This window comes from Poecile atricapillus, chromosome Z (genome assembly GCF_030490865.1).
Source record: "Poecile atricapillus isolate bPoeAtr1 chromosome Z, bPoeAtr1.hap1, whole genome shotgun sequence".
NCBI lineage: Eukaryota > Metazoa > Chordata > Aves > Passeriformes > Paridae > Poecile > Poecile atricapillus.
The window spans coordinates 32383923-32411291 of record NC_081289.1 but is presented as its reverse complement, the minus strand read 5'-3'; the positions used below and the strand labels follow the sequence as shown (position 1 = coordinate 32411291).

The following is a 27369-nucleotide window of genomic DNA, read 5'->3' as shown; positions in this document are numbered from 1 at the left end:
GCTTTGTCTATAGATACAATAGTTACATGCATGATACAAAAATAAATAGTCTCCTTTTTCTCCATGTGCACTGAAAACTCTTGAGGTAAAATAAGTAACTGCCTAATTTGGTCAAAGTATGTGCAAATATAGAGAGAAGGACCCACTCCTAGGGATTAGAAAACACCTTAGTCCCATCTTTGTTCTTCTTGAGGTCCACCAGCCTATTGTTTACTCGTTCTGCCAATAATCTTCTGTCTTCTGAAAATTATTCTGAGAGGGACTTATCCTCAGGGAAGCAATTTGGAGTTAAAATTAACTTCTGATTATTCAAAACAGTTGTTGGAGTAAAGGAGGTGGGGAGGTCAATTAGTAGAAGACATAGCAGCAGTGGCTACGCTGTGCCCTTCTCAGACTTCTGCAAGCTTCCATTCAGGTAAGGTTTCACTTTGCAGCTGGCCAGATCTAAGAGCCAGATCTTGGTGCTACAAGGAGTGGGCTGCCTCCTCCACCATTCCTTTCTATGCATTCCTGTACCATCTCTTGCATGGCTTGCTTGAGCTGCTCTGGCTCACTAAATCCTGAGAATATTTACTTGCTTGTGTTGGATGAGGGGGGTTGTGTGCTCAGTGAGATGAGCTGGCCTAGCAAGGGCAAGAGGCCAAGAAAGAAAAGTGGAGAATTGTGCAGCTGATGACAGGAGGAAGAGTAGGAAGAGGGGAAGAGAGAGAAATGAAAGAAACTGGCTTTTACATGTGATGGTGACCTTTAGATCTGCTGTACTGTACTATGATATCTGACCCTTACATACCAAAATCAAAGAAAAAAAAAGCAATTTAAGATGTGTGAGGTTCCATTTGTATCACTGAAATCTTTCTCTACCCTGAACTGAAGGAGCTAAGTGACAGGACAGAGATTGCAAACTACATAGGGACACAAGAGATGCTCTTCTTACAGCAGATGTTTACTGTCTGGATATCTAAGCAAGTGAAAAATTCTGTCTTGTTCCTTTCCAGAAAAAAAAATTAAGTCAGCTGGCAATAGCCTGATATGTGAGGACCTACAGGCTGTGAAAATAGGCAAGTGATTTAAACAGGTAGGGAAGCATGCAGGCACCTAACAATTTAAATTTGATTAAGAGGTGGACACAGTTTTAAGTCTGTATATAAATGCTTCCTATTTTGAAAAGGCCAACTAATTCACCTGCTGTGAAGCGCTAGATTTCCTTTTTTTTTTTTTCTTCCATTTGCAAGCTATTGTGAAGTGCATGAAGCAAAGAGGGACCCCAGAAATTTGTTGAGAGAAGTAGCATATACAATCCCAGCAGAGCCACTCTACCAACTGAGAGCTGTAACTGTGGTCACATGGAAAATCTACCCAACAATAAAATTATACTCGCCTTCTTTGATACCTCATAACTTAATCAAACAGTCTGAGCAATATGATCAGGATGAAGGAAGAAGAAAATGGAAGAACCACTGGAAAATGAGCAATATTGCAGTTTCCAAACAGAACACTGAAGGCAAGCTTTCAAGATCATACATACAATCATAAAATATCCTGAGCTGGAAGGGAACTACAAAGATCACTGAAGTGAAGCCAGGCAGCTCCTGGCCCTGCACAGGATATCCCCAAGAGTCACACCAGGCGCCTGAGAGTGCTGTCCGAACACTTTGTGAACTCAGGTTGGTACTGTGACCCCCTCCCTGGGGCGCCTTTTCCAGTGTCCAGTCCAGCCACCCTCTGGGTGAAGAACCTTTTTCTAATATCCAAACTAAACCTCCCCTGACTCAGCTTTATGCTGTTTCCTCAAGTCTTGTCACTGGTCATGAGAGCGAAGAGATCAGTGTCTGCCCCTCCACTGCCCCTTGTGAGGACCCTGTAGACAGCAATGAGGTCTCCCCTCAGTCTCCTCCAGGCTGAACAGACCAAGTGACCTCAGCTGCTCTTCACACAGCCTCCCCTCAAGGGCTTCACCATCTTTGTAGCTCTCCTCTGAACACTCTCCAATAGTTGAATGTCTGTTTTATATTGTGGCACCCAAAACTGCCCCCAGCACTCAAGGTGAGGCTGCCCCAGTGCAGAGCAGAGGGGACAATCCCCTCCCTTGCCTGGGTGGCCATGCTGTGCCTGATGGCCCCAGGACACTCCAGGTTGTCTGGTGCCTCCTGGCTGCCAGGGCACTGTTGGCTCATGTTCAGCCTGCCATAGACCAGGACCCCCAAACCCCTTTCCACAGTGCTGCTCTCCTGCCTCTCACTCCCCAGTCTGTCCATACATTCAGGGATGCCCTGTCCCAGGTGCAGAATCTGGCAAACACCTTATGTTTCAAACTCTCCTTTGAAACAGGAATAAACGCAACTGCCTCCATCTTTTTTTGCCCTGAGAGATCAAGTCCTAATCTGTGCTGCTTATAGTCTTTGTATGATATACATCTGGTATATCAAAGCTGAGGTTTTTTCCAAGGCAGGGGAAGGCTACTTACCTCCCACTCTATTTCTCTGTGTTCCTTTGCTGGCTGCTTGAGTGGACCGGTCTTTGAAGATGTCATGTTCAACATGGATATTTTTACCTTTGCCCTGTGCACCCAGGGGAGACCAGAGAATTCCATTTCATCACTGGATTTCTACCATTGTATTTCCAGCCACTACCTTGCTCAGCCTCTTTATCTCTCTTCTACACTGATCATCAGAATCCCCAGTCCTCTGGTCAAACAGCGTGATGTTCGTTGTTCCTCCTTCATTACTAAAGAGCAGGTTTTGCTCTCTTCTGTTCAGACTGACACCAGGCATCCGATGTGCTCCTGCAATCAAGCAATTTGTATGAAGATATTTGGATTTCTGAGGGCCCACTGCTCTGCTGCTTAAAATGTAGAGATGAATTAAAATTAGGAGACTGAAGGCAGGTTGGGATACTAGATGCCAAGGTTTTATGTCTCCCCTTTCAGGCCAATGATGCAAAGAGACACATCTAAGTAGTGCATTGGAATGAGCACCCAGAGGCTTTTGGGCAGATGTTAAAAGGCTCATTATTGCTTTGTATGAGAACATGCATTCAGTGATGACATCTGGCACTAACAGTTGATAAAAAGCCACCAAGGCAACTCATGACAGCACTTTCATGCATGGCTCTGACAGCTGCTTTAGATTCAGCACTATGTCCCATGTGGAAGTGGAAAACCCAGGTTAAATACAGAATTAGCAGGTAATGAAGATAGGACCTGATGGTAGAATCTCTCCCAGTAACTGTGTTTTCCCTCATCAGCAAAGCTGAGCAGTAATATTCCTGTCACAGTGCAGACCAGTTGGAAAGTGAGGTGATCAGTTGTTAATTTCATAGCCTCTCCAGCTGCTATAAAAGTGCATCTTTGTCATAATCCATTCATAAGACATTTCTCATTGTGCCACCACTACCAACTTCTTATGCCACTGTACCTCCTCATGGAATTAAAATCAGCAGCACAGGAGTCTGAGTAACTGAGCATGAAAAAACATCAGTAGCAGGGATAATGCCATGCTGTCACAAACCATGAATTACCCACCATGAATAGCTCCTACCAGAAGAAAAATCTAATTTATAACTCTTATCAGTCTCAGTTATAAAGACTAACAAATGAAAGAAGACTTCCTTCAATTTTGCTGGAATCTTGCTCTTGATGAAGATTTTGAATTCAATTACTGATCACTTGACAGGCTTTTCTTTAGATCTATTCAGCATTCATTTACTACTTAAAGACTATCTGATACTGACAGAAACAAAGATTTTGGTAAATAATTTAAAACTAAGAATCTCTTCTCTAAATTTAGTGCACACCATGTTCTATTGTTCATTGTGTGGACATTTATTTGATGAGCAAAAATGCCAATATAGTAGGAATTTATTTCAACATAAAATACCTACTATAACATTATTAATATAAGACTATTTTTGAGCACTTAGGCAGATGGAACAGGCAAAGTGTTCTGAAAATAATGATGACTTCAGAGTGTGACACCAACTCTGTGCAGCTCATAGCAGTATATGGTTACACCAGACATCTATTTTGCATGGATAGGTCTCATGCTAGGCAAGAGTGTGTTACATGATGGATCCACATTGAATGGTGTCAGTGGAATGGAAGCTGATTTTGGCTTCTTCACTGTTACAGGAAACTGCTCAGCTGACCAGACATATGAGATATATGACAAATATGCAGTATGTGAAAACCAATCCCCCACAGAGGATGTTCAAAGAAAAATCATTTTCTGGTTAACAAGTGTAAGTACATTGATAAGTGCCCAAACTTGTATCCCTTTGGACAGCAAACATTCCTCATTACTCCCAGCATTCACATTTGGTCATTTTAACCAGCTGCCTCAACAGGTAAGCAAGATAACTCCAAGACAGAGACTAGAAATATGCTTAAAGATGGAGAAGTTTAAATCAAGGTCTGGGGACTTGGTCTCAGCTCTAATTTCTCTTCTACCGCTGAAAGGCAAATGGTCATATGGCAAGTCATTACAGTGCCAACATCAATACTGCCATGGCTCATGGAAACCAAGGGTGGTTCATCCTCCTGAAAAAAACACCACCAGTTGCATTATCTGCTATAGAGAAGCACTTACTGAGAACAGTAATTAGGGCACTATTCTTTTATCTGATCTTTATTCCAATCTATTCCTTCCATTATGCAATCATATGTCCATTACTAGCAATGAGAATTTCACACATGTAAAGAGCCAAATATTATAGCATAAACCTCACTCCCCAAATCATAGTTTTTTTCCAGGTTTTTTCTGGTTTTTTTTTTTCACCCTGTAAGAGAATCCAACAATTCTAGTGCAAGGATGAAACAGAACAGATCATATGCTCCGGTGAATGCAACAAAGTAGAAAAACAAAAAAAAATAGAAAAAATAGACTCATATATGACTATGTAGATAGGCAAGAGAAACACAGCAGCTACAGAAGAAAATTAAAAATAGTAAAGACAAACCCAGTGACTGAAAATCTGAGTTATGAAACAGACTCAGAATATATGAATGAATGCTTGGCTTTTCCTCTGGAAGAAGAGAAACTTATCATTTCAAGAGACAGAATTTTAAGCCAATTAAAAAAAAAAAAAAAAAGAAACAGAGTGTTTTTAGCAACAATAACTGCCCTTCTCATATGAACAATTGCATGTTAACTTCAGTTTGCTGATTCCTGTCTCTAATGCCAATGCCAGCCTAAACAGCACCCACCTTCTTCCCACCACCAGCAGTCTGGTCCTGTTTCCTTCTTCCTGAGGGCAGACATTAAGGAGGTCCCAGGGCAAACAGGTTTCAAACTGACTGAACCCCCAGTCCCCATCTAAACACTGATTTTTTCAGCTGGGTCAGTGCACAGCTGCCCAAGCAGGAGCTGAAAGACTTAGGAATTACAATAACTTGCCCGAAAGATGGGGCTGGTGTCCAGAGGTTATTTAGGACATCTTAAGCAGACTTGCCATCACTTGCCTTAATTCATCATTCAACAAATATTTGTTTTAGGATCAGCTGGCTCAGCCTCTGAGAGAGGTAGTCCCTCATCTCATGAGTCCACTCTCTCCTCCACCCCATGTCTCAATTTCTGTTTGGCAAACACAGATGTTTTTGCAGATTTACAATAAACAGGACTGATGAACTTATGCAGATGAAAAATAGATTTTGCCTTTGTTTTGCTCAATTTAGTTCTCAAGGGATACATCTTCCACCTAATTCACCCCTTGCGTACACACTTGAGAGCATGAGCCAGTACCTGGGGAAAGGGACACAGGACTCACTCTGTCCAAGACTGACTTAGCTCATGTATGTGTTCATGGAGTTACAGTGCAGTGGGCCCCAAAGCTGTCCTCTTTAGCTGTGCACAGGCAGTCACTTGCTTGTTTTAACTGTATATACAACAAGAAAATGATTGAAGTAGCAACTCACAAATAAATAAACCACCTCTCATGTTCCCTCCGGTTGCTTCCACTTTGGGTGATTTCTTAATGCAATTGCCCAATCTGAAAACAGATACCTGTGGAACCTTATTGCTCAGTCACTTGTAATTAACATGATTCCTGTCAGCAGAGACAATCAGAAAATCCAGCTCAAGACAGTTTTTAAAACATCCATGAGTGGACATGGTATGCATGAAGCTAAAGATGATCCACTACTCTTGCCTTTTATTTAATGCTCTAATATTTCTCTTTAAGAACTGCTAAATGTAAAAGCAAGGAAAGCTTCCTAATATGCTGAAAGACAAGACAATTTGAGACATCTTCAATCAATGTGGCATGTCACGTAAGTACATGGGAACTAGAAAGGGCAAAGAGAATGCATTGCTGGAAAACAACATAACTCTTCAAGGCTGACAAGAGAAGTCAATCCAAAAGCAAAGAGAAGAAAGACAGTAAAGGCATTCACTCATCTAGCCTAGGTAATGGGAATTTGAAAAGTATGAAGAACGTAAGTTCCCATGATCTTATGAAAGAAACAATTCCCTTCGTGGTGGGTAAATAGGACAAACAGCACAGCCAGTGCAAGGCAGAAAGCGGTCAAAACACGTAGTACTGGCAAAGATTCTGTTGTCTGACCTAAGTATGGTCCTGAACATGAAGTTTCACATTCAGCCACCATGACAAGCCGTGCATTGTGTCCTCCAAAGGTGGCATCGGCTCCCTCCTTCATGGCTACTCATGCCTTCTTGTCACCTGTAGCACTCACCCAGTCAGGGGCTAATTCAGAACAACTGGATGACTCACATGAAAACTCATCAAAATATTAGCTCAGGGACCAACACACTACAAATAACTCCACAGCACCACTAGAAATAATATATATCTATGATGACCTAGCTAGACTGCATTCAAAAGCCAGGAAGAATGGTACAAGCAAAGGCTCATCCCTCTCCCTCTTTGAAGTGACTTTCCCCATATTTGAAGACTGTCACATTTCCCCAGTCTTTTCTTCTCCAAACTAAATAAACTTTCTTTCATCATGTCTCTTCACAGGTTGTGCTTTTAAGACTTTTGATAGTTTTTATTGTATTCAGGTTAACTGCAGTTCTAAAAATTAGTCTTACTCCAAAGAAATGTGGCAACTGATCTATCACTGTGCTGCAGTAATACAGCAACAGCCTTAAGCAACCTCTAATTTTACTGTCAAACAAGCTTTGCAGAAATCAAAACAGATCTTGCTGGGTTTTGCAAGAGCAACCCCATGATCCTGCACTGCTGTGGTATCAAATCAAGGTCTTCTGGCAAAGAATTTTTAGTGGAAGAGAAAGAGACACGAGGATCTTATGCTCTAAATGTACAGCAAATGAAGACGTTCAAAATGTCTTTTAACTCATGAAAAGTAAAGTCACAAAGAGCTAACTGAATTTATCAGCATGACACCACAGAGATGTTTAAAAAGAAAACAAAAGGGAATAAAGAGGCAAAGTCAGAGTATTTGTGCTGAGGTAGGAACTGAAACAGCTTGTCATCATGAAGAGACTTTGTTTACAATGGACAGCTTTTCACAATTACATTTACTGCTGCCACTAAGCTAAAAGAGAGATCAACATACTCAAGGAGAGAAATAGTAGATATGTCTCCTATTACTGAGGAAAATGTGTTGACACTGACATTTCATGGGTCAATCTGTATTGAAGGTTATATTGAGTTCAATTAAGGTTTTGTATTGAAGTTAGTTATTCCTCATATAGCTACATGACATCAGACATACTGACTATCTACTACTCCTCTAAACTGAAATTTAAAAAAAAAACAACCACAAAGCAGGAAAAATAAAATTTTGGCAGCTGCTATGAACTAACTACATCTTTATTCAAAGATCTTCCAAGATGCCTCTGAAGCAGGGAATTTATGGTTACTTAGTCTTTTCTTGTTACATCCTGTAATCCAGAGACACTCAGTAAAGCTCTAACTTCCTTTCAGTTTCTTAGGAAACAACCAGTATTCTCTTCTTAGAAAACTCAAAATTCAAAGTATCTAATTGCAGGAGAGAGTTCTGGATTTTAAAGCACCACCAGCCTTTAAGGCAGGCTAGGTTGTGCAGAAGAATTTTATTTACCCAATTATTTGACTGCTTCAATGTTTCCTAATTTTTTTGTTTTTATAACACAAAAATGTCTTTCTTTGAAGAAACCCTTTTATTTTGTTCATTCTAGCAAAACCTGCTTCTGTCAACACTTCTATTTTCAATAGATAGCCTGCTGAACTGAAAAACAAGCACATAGGAAATATTTCTTAAGATGGTTAGAAGGCAAAATTGCCTGTGGCTGCAGGAGATACCTTGGTGGATGACACAGTTATTGCATTAATAAGGTTTTTTGATACTGTCTCACACAACATGTTCATAATCAAACTTGTGACTATTGTCAAGGTACAGCTATTGTATGCTGACCACAAAACAAGTTGGAAAACTATTCAAAGAGTAGTTTTCACTAGGTTTCTCTAAGTAATTTCATACATTAAGAGTTCCTGTTAGACAGGTGCATGGATCTTATTCTGTTTCCATTACTCTCTTGGCTGCTAATGGAGCAAAAAACCTTTCAAACGAAAACAAGCTGAGCAGTGTTGCAAGCACCACGGTGGCAGTAAACAGACTTTAAAAAGGCCTTGAAAAAACACAAGATGCAATTCAGAAATAGTAAGTTCAAAGTACTACACTCAGGGAGAACTAATTGCACAAATATATAGTGGGCAAAAATTTTGAAAAACAAAAGCTGGGAGTATAGGAAACCACAAATTGAACATGAAGTAACCCATTGCCATGATACAAAGAAAGCCAGAACTGCTTCAAATTCATACTCAACAGTGTGGATAACCTTAGGCAGCCACTCTTTTTCTTAAAACTGCATGTTAGCTCAGGCTTCTAGATAGACCCATAGTGGTTCTGGTAATTTAAAAGGGAAGAAAAAACTGAAATCCATTTATTCCTTAAAAAAAGTAAATCACAAACACAGGGTGTCATTTCATGGTTAATACAATAAAATTACATCTGCCACCTTTTGCACGAAACATTTTTCTCCCTTTTCAGTTTGTCTGAGATGCCAGTGCATTATATTGAGAAATTCAGAGCATGGGATCCTCACAGAGCAAATGCCAAACCCTTCCAAGAATATGAGACCCACATTTGTACAATAACAGTATGAACAGATGTAGTGGATGCAACTGCAAAGGTATCTTAATGTTAAGTACATGTCCTTGTAAAGTCACTAAAGATCAGCTGTTTAAAAATTACATATGAATGCCTCATTTAATGGACTACAAATAGGAATACAGCTGGGTTACCTGCATAGATATTTTTTCTTAGTCAGTCAAACACAGAGGTGTCTAAAAATGTCCAAGTAAAATAAATCCAGGAGGTTTCGTATGTTAAGTACAAAAGATGAAAAATAATGTTCTTCTGGTACCATATAATCCTTAAGGTTGAAAAGGATGTCTGAGATTACATAGTCCAGCCATGACTTATATCTTATGCCTGGAAAAAGCTGTACTTCAAGGATGATAGTTTTACTTGTGATATCTTAAGTCTACATTTTCCACAAAGATAAGGCTGACATGGGAAAAGAAATTTGAAAAAAAAATTTGTTCAGTTGGATATATTAGTTTCAGAAATGTTCACTTAAAGAAAAAAAGGAAAAATATTATTTAAATCAACTGAAATACTCTTACCTTATCTGATGAGCAATGAATGGAATCAAATTTGAGACAATCTTCCATCTTCTTATTCCATTTATTGTAAGCAACTGAAATGCATCTTCTATCTTTTCCCTTTCTGTAATTTCAAACTCTAATCACATCTTTAAACTCTTATCCACAGACCAGAATGATTAAATATAATTCTGATGTTGGACGATTCCCTATATCTACCCACTTCTTCAGTGCCAATTATGATTATGGAACAAAGAGAAAGCAAGCCTACAGTTTCAAATGTCCTTCAGTGTCAAAATGCTATTAAGCCTTCAGTTCTGCCTAATGTGGAAAAAAAAAAAAAAATAGCAGGACAAGAGAAACCAAGGAATAATGGAGAATATGGCCATTTAGCATGATGTCACTTGCCACAAAATCCAGAAACTGCATCCAAGCAGATTCATCAATATTATCCCACAGACCCTCTACTGCTTCATCACCTGTAGCTGGATTCCACTGCTAAAAGCAAATGCAGGAATCTTGAATTTCTTGGATATCACTTAATCTTTCATTTAAGGGGACTGTGGAAAAAGTCCCCAAGGTTCTTCAGGGGAGCAAGTGAAACGTAATTCTTAAAAACATAAACTAGGATTCTTTTCCCTTTAGTCAACATCAAACAAGACTGAATGCTCTGGGTAAAGGACAGCAAGATATGTCTTTGATCCATCAGATGCAGAGTGCCTAAAACAAGCAGTTCAGGGCAGAGTAGTAACTTCACATGTGTTGTTCACATGGTGTGAACAACTTCTCCATCTTAGTTCCCTCTCTGTTCTGCCAGCCAGAATGTTCAAGCAACCAAGCAATGACCTTGATCAGAGAGCTGATCTCTCTGTAAAGCAACCCAGCAAAATAAATGGTTATTTTCAGGTGGATCCATTCGGAGTCTTACTAAGTGTGGAAGTGCCCAAACATATCTGACAGTGCAATGGAAGAAGCCCTGAATGGACACAAATGGGAAGCCAGGAGCACTGGATTAAGTTGACAGAGACACTTAAGAAATGCAGAAAACGACACTTAAAATACCACGGGGATAAGAAAGCCTGACATAACAACACAAGTACAGGTACTCTGATCCAAATCATACATCTCAGATCCAACACTGAAGCTAACCCAGGAAGTCCCTGTTCCTGCCTGTCAAGTGTGAATATTGGTTCAACAAAAGCAATAGTAAAAACAATGGAGTGAAAACAATGCCTGAAAGAAAAGGAAGACAAAAAGGTATGCAAGACCTCAAGGAAAACTCAGTCTAAGACTGATTCCTATAAACCTTATATCAAAACAACTAAACTATTTGTAATCCTTCTTTTTCAACTGTGTGATGCAATCTGTGCACTGGGACACGTTTTAAATTAAAAGCTCCCAGATATGACTCGGCTCAAGTTCTTTTTCATTATTTTGTATCCATGTAAGAGAAACTAAGGAGCACAGCCAAGAAAAATAAGGCGGCTACAATGTACCATCTTACCATGCCAGGGAAAGGAAAACATGCACTAGTACATGCATCTCCAACACCCAGACATCAAAACAAGTATTTTTCTTTTTCAATTTTGTTTATTTGGACAGGCTTAGGAGGCTACCCATTTCATAAAACAGAGAGGATAACAGGAAAGCAACTTCAGAGGACTTATCCCCAGTTACCCCAGAATACTGTATATGGTTTAGAGCAGATGACATGCATGGTTCCATTAACAACTCACCACCCTTCAGGACCAGCCCATGTGCGAACAATTGCTCTGATTAACACCAGAAAGAGATCATATGAGAAAGGGGGAAAGAAAGCAAAAGTACATAAATTCCACACCCAGGTTTGCAAAAAAAGCACAAAGGGAAGTTATGTTCACAACTTTTTTCTGAAAGTCAATGAGATTTCGACATCTGAATTTTCCATTCTGGAAAATCATTCTTTTGTAGAACCTAAATTACAACATGAGTTGACACCCAGACTGACTTTCTGAAGGACACTGTGGTGGTCTCATAGCTCAGACAGCACACTACCATTGTATACCTGGAGAACTGAAAACTGATTAAGTGCTCATGAGACAGCACTGAGAATTGTGTATGGGAGTTATGTAGTTAAAATAATGAGAAAACTGTGAATTTCCAGAAGAAATTAATCCAAAGAAGCTTCTGGTAAATATGTGATATTACTAACCACTTGAATTCTGTCCTAATGTAAATTTTATTGTAAAAACCTCTTTTGTGAGAAATAACTAACTCTTATTTCTTACATTTAATTTCTGTGAACTAGAAGAGACCTTCTTTAATACCTTCTAGATAATATTCTCATTGCATAAAGGAAGCTTTTCTTAGATGCTGTCTCTTACTAGACACACAGGGTGTATGCATAGCACAAAATGCCTCATAAAGAAACCAGCAAACTTTCAAAAAAACTGCATATAATACCATATTGACTGTGATGTCTAACCAGTAGAGTGTTTAAATATGTGCCTAAACACTGTCCTGAAGCTTCAGCAAAATCAAGTACAGGACACTTACATACAGATTTACTAACTCCCAGATAATGTAATCTGAGATTGATAGATATTATCAAGATTGACATTACAATTGCAGAACTTGATTGCAAACAGTAGCACAAACACTATATGTGTTCCATCCCAGAAATGGAAATTTGGATTAAACTATTTGAAATTAAGGACAAACAGCGCACAAGAAACTTCATCACATTTCACCTGACTGAATTACATTTTCTATCTTGGGATACAGCCTGGACATGCATTTCCAGTAGGTTTGATTTACATGGTAAATTATTTTAAATGTTACTTTCTAAGTCTTATTTCTCCTAGCTTCCAATATAATGGTTTTGGATAGTGTCTCTTTTCTGCTAAGGACATGGATTCCTAGCTGCAGAAGATCTTTTATTTGAGAGGCTTACCATATATTGAAAAAAAAAAGCTGTAACCTGCAAATGACTAAAAAGAATCCTGTAAAATCCTGTGCACAAGACATAACTCCTGTAACATTTGCACCCACGCCAATCTTATATCAACCTTTGCAGATTGTGTGAGTAGTCCATGTAACTCAGTTTTGGTAAATATGACAGATTGAGGCAATGACAGAAAACACATACACCTTAGATTTAAACAACCAAAACCACCTCACTGGAGTTACCAGCACTGGGAAACAGCTGTATGAGCTAAAAGGCAAGCAGGAAACCTGAAGTGAGAAATTCATGCTTAATTTTAGTTCTGGTACACAATTCACTGCTTAACCTTTACCACTGAGCCTCTGTCCCTCAGCTTTCCTACACAGAAAAACAGGGATTTGCACAATTTTTCATGGTGTATCAAATTTGACCTCTTCCCAAGTTTCTGCTAATAATAGCTCTGTGTGAAATGGAAAGTAGCCAGTTTTGAGAGCTGAGTGCAAGTAAAGAGCATCTGTCAGCTACATAAAAAAAAAAATATTCTAAACATCTTAGGCAAGGAAAGCATGACCTAGTACTCTGCTCAACAGTAATTGTCTTCCTGTCTGTATGTGAAGCTGCAACATCCCTTCTGATCCATCCGCAGATTTTAGAGGAAGATTTCATTCTTACTGGCTTGAAAAGGAAATGAGAAAACAGAGGCTACATCCACTGACCTAAGTTTGTTTTTTTCAACCCCTTCCATGTTACCATGAACTTCCAGGGTTCTTCATGGAAGTCATTAATATCCCCTATCCCTCTCAACCTGTCTGGCTATCTCAGCTATGCAAGTCTTGCCCATCCTTGAAGAGACAACTTACACTGCAGGTTGGGAGAAAAGAAAAGAGACAATACTTAAGGAGGTGACAGTGGGAGAGATGCACAGCACCACTGCTGGAGAAGCCAAAGGGGCTGGAGGAGCTCCCAGAGCCACTGGCTGTAGGAGAGGGAATGCAGGACATTGACAGCAGTGTGGGGAAAAGGTGGCCTGTGGCATGGGAGACCGGCAAATGGGATGGAGTGCATGGAAAATAAACACGCAGAAGCCCTGACTTGGAGATGCATATCCATGCAACTCCAACATGGCAAATACAGCCCACAAGCAGATAATGCTCCAATTGTCAGCCTGCACTGATTCATGGAGCAGGAGAAACCTGGCAGCGCTGGGTGAAATGATACCAGATGCAACAGCAAAGGGATGTGAGGAGGGAGGGTTCTGAGGGAGTCCCTGTCAGCAAGTGAGCTTCTTGGGCTCTATACAGCCTGTCTTGTGCTGCCCAGCTTGTCCAGGGCCTGTGTTCTGGTTTCTTACTCGTTTTTGTTACTCTTCATTTAGCAAAATTTCCCTAATGCTGATTTGCCCTCGTCAGCCTCCTTCTCCACCCCTTCAGCTTCTGCCAGAACTTAATAAAGAAGATCTGATGCTCTGTATCCAACTGGCACCTCACTTCCAGGGACACAGCGCTGCCAGGGCCAACCCCATGCCCACCTGAGAGGTGTCTCCAAGCACCCACCATCACTGGCAGGTTACACAACTGCTGTGCTACATTCACCTTGTGCATATTAGTGGTACAAGCGTACTGCAGTTTTAGGCATGCAACCTTGTTTTGCTCAGACTTTAAGATGCTCCAGTATCACTACTCTTTGTATGTTTTTGACATGGTTTGCAGCAGGTTTGCTCTTGATTTTCTTGCTGATAGTCACAGCTGAAAGGTCTTATTTGGAGTGATAAAGATGAGGGTTTTTTCTGTTAATTTTTAAACTTCCCTCTATTCCCCCTTGCACTCCCCTCATATCAACAAACATCTGCTTTCTTTCCTGAAGGCCACCCATGCTAGTGTATTCCAGTAAGATCCTGTTCCAGGTCACAGCACACATCCCAAGCTATGCGCTTGCTTCACCTCTACCCAAAGGGATTTAAAGAATTAAACCTCCAGACAATCTGTAAAATCTAAGTTGAACATTTACTGATATTAACCCCACAAAAGATTACACTGGGTTGATATGCATAAGTATTTGGAAGCACAGACTTCATCAAATGCATATGCCACCCAAGCAAGATGTTTCCTTTCAATTCAAAGTCAGCACACACCGCTTAATCTGTTGTCCTTCTCCCTCATTATCACTCTGCCTTCACACATATATTACTTGGCTTTGTCTTTCTCCCTAGAGAAATAAATGGGTTTGATTCTCACCACTATCAGTGAGACTTAGCTCACTGCATTCAGAGTACCCGGACAGAGCAAGGACAAACCTGCAGGAATTTTCTGAAACTGTTTTGAAAACCAATCAAATAATAATTAAAAAATAAAATAAAAAAGGCTAGAAGCAGGAATCAAGCCAGATCCAATAAGTACTGCAGAAGACCCAGTTCAGTAGCATTGGTGAGCAATATGCTGAGGAAGACTGGCACATGACAAAAAAGATCACCTTTTATCAGTAAAAATCTAGTGTAGATGAAGGAAGATCTTGGCTGTTCAGCACTCTTCTACGTTATGCACACAAACCCTATTAATACAGAGAAGATATGAGATTACCAGAAATTGAAAAGAAGTCACAGTATTAATACCTCATTCTCTGCTGACAGTCAGCCAGGATGACAATGACCCAGAAAAAGATTCGGGTATCAGGACTCACTTTGACAGCCACTGCCTTGCATGAGCACTCACAATTTTTCTGTCCTTCATTTCTTTCTCCTCCATGGTGAGTGGATTCTTCCACCATCAGCTTAACTGATATTTGCTGCTCCATTCTTCTTGAGATTATTTTGATGTGGTAGTCACTGCTGTTTCTGTTCATCTCCCCCCTGAGCCAACTGCCTCAGCAGCAGTGTCCAACACTGTTATTTGCATTCAAGAACTATGGCATGAAGTAAGACAGAGGATGAACAAGAGTCCAGTTGGTATACAGAATGGCAAAAAAAGGTTTTGGCCCCCCAAAAGCAACTGAACTCCCTATTTTGAATGTGACTTGGGCCATTGTGGATAATGGCACAGCCCCTCCACTGCTCTCCTGGACAATTCCAATAAAGGAAGTTGTGCAGACTTCTGCATACATAACAGTCAGGCCAAAAGAGGTAAGTGAAGTGCAGGCAGAAAAGTGGCCACACCTTCCTTGCCTGCTTACCTGTTCCCTGACACCTTTTTCGCCCTGACACTACCTAAGCACAGAGCCTGTTTCCACTGTCTGCAATAACATTGCAATTAGTTGTGCCTCTTATGTCTGATTGCTGTGCTCCTCTTTCCCTTTGAGCTCTCAGAGTTACAGCTCTTGTTCCACTTCCTGTGGGACAGCTTTTCTAAGACTCATCTGCATGTCCCATTCAGCTCTTGTGCTCCTGCTTCTCCACTTTTCCGATGTTATTGACAAACAGTAATGCTTGAGCTACAATGCTTTGTAGTCATTGCAAGTTCATAGTATTTCAGAGCAGTTAGAGGTGGAAAGGAATGCATAAAGGAGCCATTTCTATTTGTAAAGAAGGGAAAAAAAGAAGGATGAATGAAGATAAAAGCCAGTGGGAGGAAAGGTGCAGGAGCAGCCTCGTCTGCTCAGCCAGTACTAACCAGTCCCATCTGGTAACTGGAACAAATTACGTAGTGCATCATGTTGCTTTACTCTCCTGTCAACACAATCAAGCAAACTTAGCCACCTGGCGAGGTGAAGCTAGTGTGTTTTCAAACTATCTGCTTCTACAAATGCTTGGCATTCTTGATAAAGTTGTATCCTCTTTCAGCTACTGGAGAGATGTTGTTAATGTCTATAGTATTTGGGAAAGGCTTATGTGCATCAACTGTACATAGCAGTGTGACACTGAATATGCAAAGAACTTGAAAAATGTTTTGATTCCTCCTCCTAAAACACTGAAAAAAATTAAGGATCTCCACATCCTAACATAACAGTAGATCCATCTGTTTCTAATCTCATTGTTCTGGATATTTCTTCCTGGCCCAAACTCACAGAGGAGAAGTCAGTGATATTTTCCAGAGGTTTGAAATTAATTTGTCAGTGCTAACAGCCAGTTCCACTGCTTTCCTCTAAACGACTCCACAGCTCAGGGCTGTCACCTCAGCCCTCATTATAGTCACAGGCTATAGGGTATCCCACTTCTACAGAAAAAGTTGAACAACTATCTGTGTTAGAGGAGAGGTTAGTATTGATAAAGTTCAACTTGCTAGCTCTTTCTCATACTTGCACGCTACTTTAAATGAGCAAAAATACAAATGAATCACTTATTATCCCATCTTCTATGAAAGTTCAGACAAATTATCAGTTATCAGTAAGCACTGATAGCCATCATGCTAGAGTTAGGGAGAAGCATCCTTACAAGACACAGCCTGACGGTCAGGGCACACTGCAACAGACTCTGTTTCTACAGCATTTCTTGTACTTGTTTCCCAGCAAGGGAGAGCACTGACCACCTACCCTGTAGGGTCAGCCCTCCATCCCCAGATTCAGCTGATACAAGGATTCCTCGCCTTTTACAATGGCAGTTTCCTGAAGCCATCACATAGCAACACCTATCAAGCCCTTCAAACAGATGTTTTAGCAAAGAAGAACATGACTTTTAATCCTTAGTGCTAGTGCTTCCACTGAACAGATACCAGAAGCAATCTTCTACATCAATTCTGCAACGTTATGGAACCCAACTGATTTTCTGGAATGTCAGAAATAAGCTTTATATTTATGGCTTTTAAATAAAAGTCATTAGAAAAATCAAAATCCTCCCATGAATGTTTCCAAAATGTATTTCACCTGAAATCATTTTCTCTGTGAGTTAAACTCAAAGGTGTGTTTAAGGTGAAGTAATTTCCAGCTTCTGGGACTATTACATCACCTTTGTCTGTCTAGAAAAGCTTGGGCTCTGAACGAAGTTAATGCTCCAGTTAAAAGGTTCCTACCACCAACTCTCTATTTCCTATCTGAGGAATCTATTCCCATTCCTTCCTGCCTGCTTAGATGTACATGCTCAGTGTTCACGTTTGTCAAAAGAATCCTGTTTAACTCAGATCCCCTTTTGCATCCTTACAGTACTTTAATGATTTGGGCTAACCCAGACAGTCCTCACAGAAAGAGAGGCCTAAAGGAAAAGTCACATGTGCAGTTAGGCATGTGGCTGTTTTCAGAAGAATCAATGAAAAACACCTTCTCCACATCAACATATAGATCATACTTACACGGCAATTCCCAAGACAAAGCAAGCTGAGTATATCTAATGTCTTACAGCAACCAGAGGAGGGACATCCAAAATTTCTCATAATTTTCAGTCATCTGCTCTTTTTTCTTGCCATGTTTTGCTTTTCAGTGAACTAATTTGTCTTACTGAAGAGGCAGAAAGCTAATCTAAAGAATATAATAGAAAAGCAGATTTTTCTCTGGGGCTTCAGTGAGATGAATCGGCATATAGGCAGCTAAGTCACATAAGGGAAGAAGCAGAATCATGCAGCCAGGAGCAGGAGACTGAAAATCAGCATGCCAGCAGATCTCCACCCCAAGGCTTTCCATTCCAGTAACTAATAATGGACAGCCTAAGAAAACACTTGGCCTTTTGGCCTTTCCACCCAAGCAGAATTTGAAGTCCAGAGAGGTATGCTTTGCAATAAAATAAAAAAGGGAACTTAGTATACAAAGTTTCCTGATATTTTTATTTCATATAAAGCCATCCAAACATTCCTAGGGCTAATCATGTTTAAGCAGGCAGTTCCATGATTTCAAGCACCTTATCCTTATTATAGTTACTGTTACAGTAGACAGAGTCCCAGAGCTCAGCCATCCTCACCCTCTGAATGGACCCACAGTTTGGGAGAAGGGATACCAGTCTGAAGCTTTGCCAGAACTTTCAATCAGCCAGGCACCGTGCTAGTTCCTAGCCAATGCCTGACTCTGGGTGTTATTCAGTTTCCCAGGTGAATCTGTCTGCTGATAGGGTTTTGTGCTGAAGTGTACTAAATAAGTATGCCTTTCCCAGTTTTTGACACATTGTTTTCCAACATAATTCAGATCAAATCAGGAGAGTCCAGCACCTACACATCAGCACAAACTCTGAATGCTTTTCAGGTTTCAATACATTTGTAGCCTTTTTGCATAAGAACAAAGTGACTTTTGGTATTTAGATCAGTAAAAAGCAGGCTTCATATGTATCCAAGCAGAACCCAGGGTAAAAGAAGGAGACAAGGGGACTAGGGAAGTAATAGATATAGTTTAGTTTTCCTGCTCATGGTTGGTCCACCTTTCAGGAAAATCTGAACATAACACTTTGCTGGCCTGACTTCCTTCCTCAGAAGACAGAAGGCAAAAACAAACAGGCATTCCCTTTCCAGTTTCTTGTTTACAAAACAAATTGAATGTGTTACTCCTTCAAAACATCTGTTTGCACTCCTAACATGAGAAAAAATGTTGAGACTATGTGTTTGATAACAAGTCATGACCTTTGCTTTGCAGTTTGGAGTTCAGTTAAATCCAGCTTTTTAAGTTTTCAAAACATAGTTACTTTTGAAACTTCAATTAAATAAAGTCCACTTATTCTAAAATGAAATTATTTCATATTTCTGGTTCAGAGATATCCATGGAGATTATTAAAGAAGTCTCATTGCCTTGCTTTATTTCTTTTACTTTTTAATTACACTAATGGATGAAATTCTAGCTAGTGAGTCAGAGTGATTTTAGTGCAGGGGTGGTGAGCTCATGAGCTGAATACAGCATGCCAAGCAGTTCATCCAGGCAGCAGCTCAGTCTTAACACCTTCTCACACAGTGTCCCTGAAGCACAGAGAGGCACCAAACCACAGATCAAGTGATCACTTGGGCAGCCTGAACGAGACATTTCTTTGTCTGCAGCCTAAAGAAGAACCACACCACAAGGAAAGTGCACGGTGGGACTGTGGAGGCACATCCTCCAAGACAGCTGTGCAACCTCCAGCCATAGGACACACTGCACAGTGGTCACAGGACAGAGCAAACCTGCGTGGCCACACAACAGCCATCAGCCATGACTCATTTCACATGTACCTGTGCATGTGGCAGCTAGGTGACAGGGCAAGTAGATTTTGAGAATGTGACATATATACATGGTCACTTTCCATCGTGGGAAGGGACACACCCTTCTTTATCACACAGTTATCAGAAGCCATGTGAATGCCCAGGCTAAAAGCACAGGCATAGCTGCCTCAGACCAATCCTGGTTATGGCAAATACACTGCTGCTCCTACAAACACATCATTTTTAATTTCTCCTCTTTGCAGATATTGTCCATTACAGGGGAGGGTGGTCTGTAACTCCAAGACAACAAGTCAGTCCATCTTACCACATAATAATGAGGGTCAGTACAAGGTTTCCTCTAATCATTTGACTGATAGTGAACATCCTTCATGTAGGCAGAATGCTCATGGGACATCCAAAGTCCCTGTTCATTCCTACAAGCTGCCTATAAAATTACAATAGAATAAAATTGCCAGTGAAGAAGAAAATACTAAAATAATAGCTAAAGAAATAAGCATCATTGTCCTCCACTGAGTACTTGTTTACTTGCTTACCTGCTTTTCTGAAGTGTAGTCATTGTTCATCATCTTTCTTAAGGAAAAGGTCTTTCTTAAACAATGGAAAGACACAGGAACTGTAGGATCACAGCAGTGGCAGGAAGAGAAATAAAGCAGCAACCAGATTTGTTAAGGATAAAGGTGTTTGTCTTTTACAAATGTAAAGTGACATCTGGCATAACTATATATCAATAGGGTGAATTCCCACCCAAAAGTTCAATGATTGGGAAACAATTACAGACATTACATAATTACACCTTGACAAAACATCAAATTTCTCCCAGTGCAGAGACTTCACTGTAAGACAGCAGAGGTAATTCTACATTTGGTATTGCTTTATTGAAGCACATCTGGCTATAAGTTTTCACATTGCTATGATGAAAAACTATGCCTTGGGAATATGCTTTAGTCTATATGCTTCATATATGCTGTATCCAGACACTGTTCTGAAATGCAGTACCTGAAAGCAGCTGAGGTAAAAGTGAAGGCTAGTGTGTTTTCTTTAGGATCAAATGTTGTTTTGATACCTGGGTTAGGTTTCTCCACACAAAAGCAATGTACTGCTGTTAGTGTTAAACACTTATCCTCTTTATGTGAACCAGTAATTTTCAACATGAGGGTTACAAATGCCAAGAGGTTTATCAACTATTGCTGGAGAGTCTGAGGAAGGTAGCTCAGAAACACCAACCAGAAAAACCACTCCAGAAGAAAAGACAGAGTGTCCATAAATCGATTCTCCTCTTGCTCTCCCTGTTGAGCTTTCTGTACACCACACTCACTCCTACTCCTCTCCTAGGACCTCACGGTCCTGTGGTTCAGCTCCCCATTTCTGATCTATCTCTTTACAATAATTCCCTTTTACATCTGAATCCCTTCCCTTCCTTTAAAAATACAAAACTTTTACCAATTAACAATTAAAAAAAAAAATTCTGTACCCTTCTACCCTGAGCAGACAGTGTTGGTTGTTCTAATATAACAATTCAGCACTTCTTTGCTTTAAATGTGCTGCACATTTGAAAACAAAGCCTGACATTCATCTACATAACTGTAATTTCTTAATGACTTTCCCTCAGGTGTTTCCCTCCTAAAGTACAATTATAGGTACTGAAGTGACTCTATGCATGCAGTGACTCTGGCATGAATACCTGATTACTCTACTTGTCTGCTTCCAGAGTGTTCAGGCGTTATTTCATAGCTTGATTGACATTCATAAAATGTAGCAGTCAGTGGAATGGCAGAGATGAATCAGCTGGAGGAGAGAAAGTTTATTTCTAGTCTTCTGTCTACACTAACATGCCAACTGCCACAACTCTGACCACAGGAGTCCCAGTTCCTGACAGTGGCCAGGCTGTACCTAACCTCCACAGGAACAGGTTAGGAGAGAGGAAAATCCTCCCACTCCATCAAGTTACAAAGCCAACAACAGTTGTCTTGCCACAGGCAGGAGTTTGTTGCCCGCTGAGTAAGGCTTGGGAATGTGCTAAGGAAAAGTAGGCTTTCTTCAGGTGCTGAGCAGAACTGCCATCCCCATTTATGCACCAACCCAGCCACATGAGCCACACCAGGTCAAATGAGTCACAGATAACAAGAGCATGTGGACAATCCAGATTCCCAGAGGAATGTGGGAGCAAATATATAAACATGTCTATTGCACCAGCACTCATCCACTCTTATAAAACCCAGCTTGGAACGGTCCTATAATATTATTGTTTAACTTTGTGTGGTGCAGATTGAATTAGTTGGATAGGAAGGACTGGCAGTAGTCATTAGGCTAGGTAAATTGAACATATTTAACATAAGAATAACAGTTAGAAATATAGAAAACTCTGGTTACAGGTAAAGACATTTCTCTGAGTATATTTGCATTTAAAAATGCACTTGCAAAATAAAATCAGAAACTTATGTAATTACCTTTTATTCCAAGTAGCTTTTATTCCTCCTGTAGCAGTAGCAGCAAAGAGCAGGTTATAGGGCATGGCCTGGTGTTCACAAAGTTCTGAAGCCAAAACTTTAAGCCTGTTTTTCTAAGTATCTGTCAATCTCCAAAAGCACCTGAGTTTATGACATGATGTTGAGTTTAGGATTATCTGTACACTGAGTTAAGTTCTTAAAATACATTATTACATAATAGTTTTTTGGGGCCCTTGCCTTACTCAGTTTACTACATGACTTTCCTCTGGGACAAAATCCAGACAATGTAGTGATGAAGGCTACGCTTTCTGGACACTCTTTTTTCCCCTTATATCATTTGTTGCAAAAACTGGCAAGCGATAAAAGGCAAACTTGAAGAAAACGGAAGGTGTCACAATGAAAGTAAATGAAGATGGCTTTTTGCCATGGGGTTCTGCAGTGCCAGCCAGGCCATTTAAATCACACTTTTGACTATTTTTTAGCAACTGCATGTTCCTCGTCTTCCCATATGTGGTTTGAGATTGTAGGTTGTAATTTGAAGCAGAGCTAAAGAGTCAGCTTGTAGTTGATTTATGTGGATGCTTTACTTTGAGTGTCAGCACTACTAAACACTGAGTACTCTGAAATATCAGCTCCTGGGAACATCAGTCATAAATTAGTGCAGATAACAAAGACAGGATACAAAAAGCCCCATCGTGTCATGGGAGTATTATGGAATAAATGCAGTACAGAGGCACAAGAAAAGAAAGAGCATTAGGAAATCATTCTCTCTGATTTCAGAGCACACTTTTGTCTAAGTAACTTTGAGGCATTTGGTTTTACAGTCTTAGTGTATAATTTCCTAGATTCTTCTCAAATCAAAGCCTGAACAGAACAGAACTCAATCACTACAACTCTGTACTGCCTGTCACAAGTATCTACCATCATCCTCGAGTCAAGGCTCCTGAACACAACGCACAGGCCTCTGAGCCAGATAAACTGCCTTCCTGCCAGTAAACCAGCAGGAGTTGCAAGACATTTGCTTTTTCAGGTGACAAATACTACCATTAGTGGCTGATAGAACAGGTAATTCAGGGATAGCAGAAAGAAGAATGTGTTCTGACAGGTAAAGCTCCCAAACACTCTTTTTGGATTTTGTTGACAATGCCCAGCACTTCCTATCTGTCCTATGCACACATAAGGCTTTCTGTAATAGCAGCTCCTCTTTTTCCAGCAAGCCTCTTATATCAGTTCCATTGTCCTTGCTAAGTCACTCAGCTCTCTTCCTTTGCCTTCCCTCCAAATTCATTGCTCTCCCAACAACTCCCAGGTGGAATATTATCCCAATTTCTTGCTCACGTATGTACAAGTTACTTCATTCCTGCTTTGTCTTCAATGACCCTGCCCAATCTCCCTTCCTCTCAGGGTTTCTCCCAAGCAGCTTCCATCCTTGGCTTCAACATATGAACTCTCTTTTCTCTTCCCTGTGGCCACCTGTCCTCCTTTTTGCCTACTGAAGTCTCAGCTTATAATCACTTCAGTCATCTTTCTCTCCAGACTCAGCTTCTCTCTTTATTCTCTCCCTCTTCTTGGACCATCTCCATGACTCCCTCCCCTCTGTCATAGAGCTGCTTCCTATTCCTTCTCTCATTTTCCTCAGTTTCTAGGCCACACTACAACACAACAGAGACAACTTTCAAGAATATTTTTTAAGGAATAAAGCAACAAATTCTTCCCATAGCTTTCCTTTCAGAAATTACTCAATCACTTAGCTGCTATTTGTCAAAGTTTTATACCTGGAGTTTTCCATCAGCAATGAAAAAGTGCAACCAAAACTGTTAAAGCTTCTCAAAGTTATGAGCAACTGATACACAAATCCATACTAGGACATGCCATGGAGACTTAACACACAGTGCTATCTGCCTCTCCTGGAATTGTACTTATATACACGTTTAGTGGTTTCATTTAGAATAAATAAATTAGCTGCATTAGCTTTAACTTTGCTTCAGCAAAAAATACTGACCTTGGTTAAATAGGAAGGGTGGTCAGCTCCAACTTTAGCAGACTTTGCTAAAAATGCTTGTTAAAAATTCCACACTTATGCACATGGTAGCTATGAGCCACCTCCAAACAAGGAATAGAGCTTGCTTGCCAATGTCATACTGCTGCTCTGCTATCAAATCCTTGTTAAAAAGCACACATTTGGTCATTTGACTCTAGCATGTCTAAAAGTTACATGATCTGACATTTCCAAAATGTGTCTTGGGTTTTCATTTTATCTATACATAATTTCTTTTTATCTTACCAATGAATCTTAGAATAAATGTTAGTAGTTTTAGGCATCCTCAGATAGGCAAGAAAAGGAAGGTGTGTCTATAGACATAAAATTCCCAGGCCTTCATTAAACAAACCCATACATGAAGTGCAAAGATCTTTATACAATGCATAATGATAATGTTTTAAGTACTTCCTTCCAAAATAGTTGCTGAAAACTAAACAGACACATACACCCCCACACAGTGTCCTTAAAAACATGAACATTCTCCTTATATCCTATATGTTCTTCCTTGAAAAAATACACATTACAGACAACTTAAAAATTTCCTTATATTTCTCACTAGTTTTGGTAGGCAAAACCTTTAAATTAAAAAAAAAAAAAAGCAACATAGACAAAACCAAATAGTTGTGACTGTTTTAATTTATTCCTGAAGACTAAAAGACTAAAATAAACTTTGTGTTTAGCTCACTACATTAGCTAAGAGGAAAAAACCTCTCATCTTTCATTTAGTTTTTACTTGCTTGTCTTTGTGAAAGCTTAGAAGTTACTGGTGCTGCTTTCATTTCAGATTTCCACAGAGAAGTCAGAAACAGTGCAAGTAAAATGCCAGGGCCAGTGAACTCATTTTATAAATAAAAGTGTGAGCATGCATAATATATAAGATACATGAGTTCAGATTTGGTCAGATAATGTTCTTACACCTGTTCATTCAGGCTTTGGACCAAAGCACTTGCAGAGCTAGTGAATGATATTTGAACAGAGCTGGGTAAAAATAGATTTGTTCTTGTAACATTATCAAAAGGATCTGACTTAAGAGATGACGACATCTGATGGGCAAATCATCTGAATTGGATGTTTCCTCGTGTTTTAGGATTGGTTAGTATTACTCAGTATGCATAAAATAGCTGACCTCTACTACAGGACATATTGTATTTATGGTCTGTAGCTTACTTCTTCAGTCCTATATCAAGTTTATACCATAGTCCTATTTGTATTATACACCAAAATATTCATTACAATTGTTTCATTTGCAAAGTAATTCATTAGTACAAAATAAGTTACTTTACAAAATTAGTGCAGAACTTGGGCAGACAGCAGCCTCTAAACTGTTTTCTCTTCTCTGAATATCATATATATCTTATGCATGCATCTATAGATGTAGTTAAGAATAGTACTCTTTTCATTTTAGCAGCTTTTGCTTCATTTGATTGATAAAAAAGAATTGATAGAGTATTCACTGCATCTTAGCTCTTTATGTCTGCTTTGTGACCAAGGCTGCTGTCTGTGAGCCCACTTAGCTTTACCTGCATGGCTGAGAACTGTGCTCTCTCTGCAGAAACATCCACCAGTGAGTGACCCTGCCCAGCACCTTGCTGACGTGCTCATTCAGTCCAACAGTGTAGGTCAAACCCACTTTCTGCAGTGACCAAGGAAGATTAGCATTGGAAACAATTTAAAACTGTGCCATGGGAGATAAAAGCTCTGCATGTCTGTAGCAAGCAGGGAGGGGCCTTTGTGCGCTCATGTCCAAATGACAGTGAAAAAAGTACAGGTTGCCCTGCTGAGCCACTTTTAATTCATGCTTGAGCAACTTTCGTAGGCACTGGTGAAGCTTAGTGACACACAGTAATAAGGCAATTGTGGCAACATGCCTCCTTTGCTCAAAACCCATAATGTTTTTTGTTGATTCAGAGTTTGCATTTTGTTCCAGATCACTGCATGTGAAGCTTGGAAACCTTGGCTGAATCCTCCAGTTTTGTCTGTACACAGAGCACAATATCAGTTTAATTTGAACTCTTTATCAAGACAGTAAAAGATTTGGTGGGCCATGGATGACTCAAGAATGACTTCTTTGCATTTGATCCACTCTAGATTTCAATCAGCACAATCTTTGCCAAGCCCAGGGCTTCGGTTCTGAGGCAGTGAGATACGACATATTGCAGAAGAAAGCATTTGTAATTACAAATCAGTGTTTGGGGGGTACTTCTCCAGTTTCATGACGCATTTCCTAATGTCATCATTTCTGTAGTCTTTACTGTCAGCATTTTCCATTTGTTTCTGCTAAATTTTAAAATTTTGGCTATTTATAGGTTGGGCAGTGAAATAAGGCATTGTTTCAATGCTAAATGTTAACGGCTCTTCTGACTCATTTCCCTGCAGTTGGGACTAAAATTAAGCAGTTAATCGCTCTACCCATAGCTTAGAAATACCTCTACAGAAATACATGCTCCCTCCTGAACCTCTACCACAACACCCTAATTAACTAGCTGGCATCGTAGCCACTGTTCCAGCTGCCTATGAGATTGCAGCACAATATGGAGTTTCAAGTAGTCAAAAGAAGTAGAAAACTAATATCACACCAGAGCAAGCATTAGAAATTCCCTCCTTCCCTAGAAACTTCCTTAGAAATTTTCCTCCTTCCCAAGGAGGAAAAAGTTATCTAAGAAGTGAAAAAAATACCAGGTTTGCCAGAGCCATGTAGTTAAAATAAGATGTCTCTTCCAACATGGTGAGGATCATTCCTGTCAACTTCTTACTAAAAATACTGATGTTAAAAGAAATTTTACCTTTTGTGTGTACTGTAAGACAGAAGTGCTGCAAATACATACCCAGGAGTATACATCTGTCAGAAATAACTCAGTTCTGTATCCAGCACAGATACACCTCGAGGCCTTTTTCAGATCCTTGTCCATTTTCACATCTGTAAAATGAAGACAGAACTCAGTCTTCTTTGCCTTACACGGCTACAGAGATTAAGCAGATATCAGAGTGCTTCACCTTCTACTGGTGTAACAAACAGAGCAAACAGGCTCTTCCCCTGGGGTTAGAAAAACTCTTACAAGAGACTGAGGCAAAACAAGGTGGAGCACCTGCAAAAACCTTTCACTCTGCACGTATCACTGGAGGCTCCCCCAGCAATGGGAGGAAGGTAATTACATATTCTCAGGTGCCTCCATTGTGGAGTTAAACTAAGTGTAATGTGCTGTCCTACCCTTACAATAAAAAGTAGGGATAAAACTCATTTTCCTTCTATAAGAACAATAACCCCTGCCAGAGAGATCCCAAAGGTTTGCTTGATATATA

General features: G+C 40.0%; 2 long non-coding RNA genes across 2 annotated transcripts in view; one reads left to right on the top strand and one right to left on the bottom strand.

The window, feature by feature from the left end:
• The window catches only part of LOC131572976 (uncharacterized), a 47104-nt gene extending 20166 nt beyond the window's left edge, over positions 1 to 26938 (bottom strand). The window contains exon 1 of the long non-coding RNA XR_009276101.1: positions 26895 to 26938. This is a non-coding gene — a long non-coding RNA (uncharacterized LOC131572976). The remainder of the gene's footprint in view (positions 1 to 26894) is intronic.
• Positions 373 to 10800, top strand: LOC131572975 (uncharacterized). The gene is made up of 3 exons (XR_009276100.1): positions 373 to 415; positions 6175 to 6262; positions 9794 to 10800. It is a non-coding gene; the product is annotated as an uncharacterized LOC131572975 (long non-coding RNA).
• Positions 26939 to 27369: the final 431 nt, after the last annotated feature.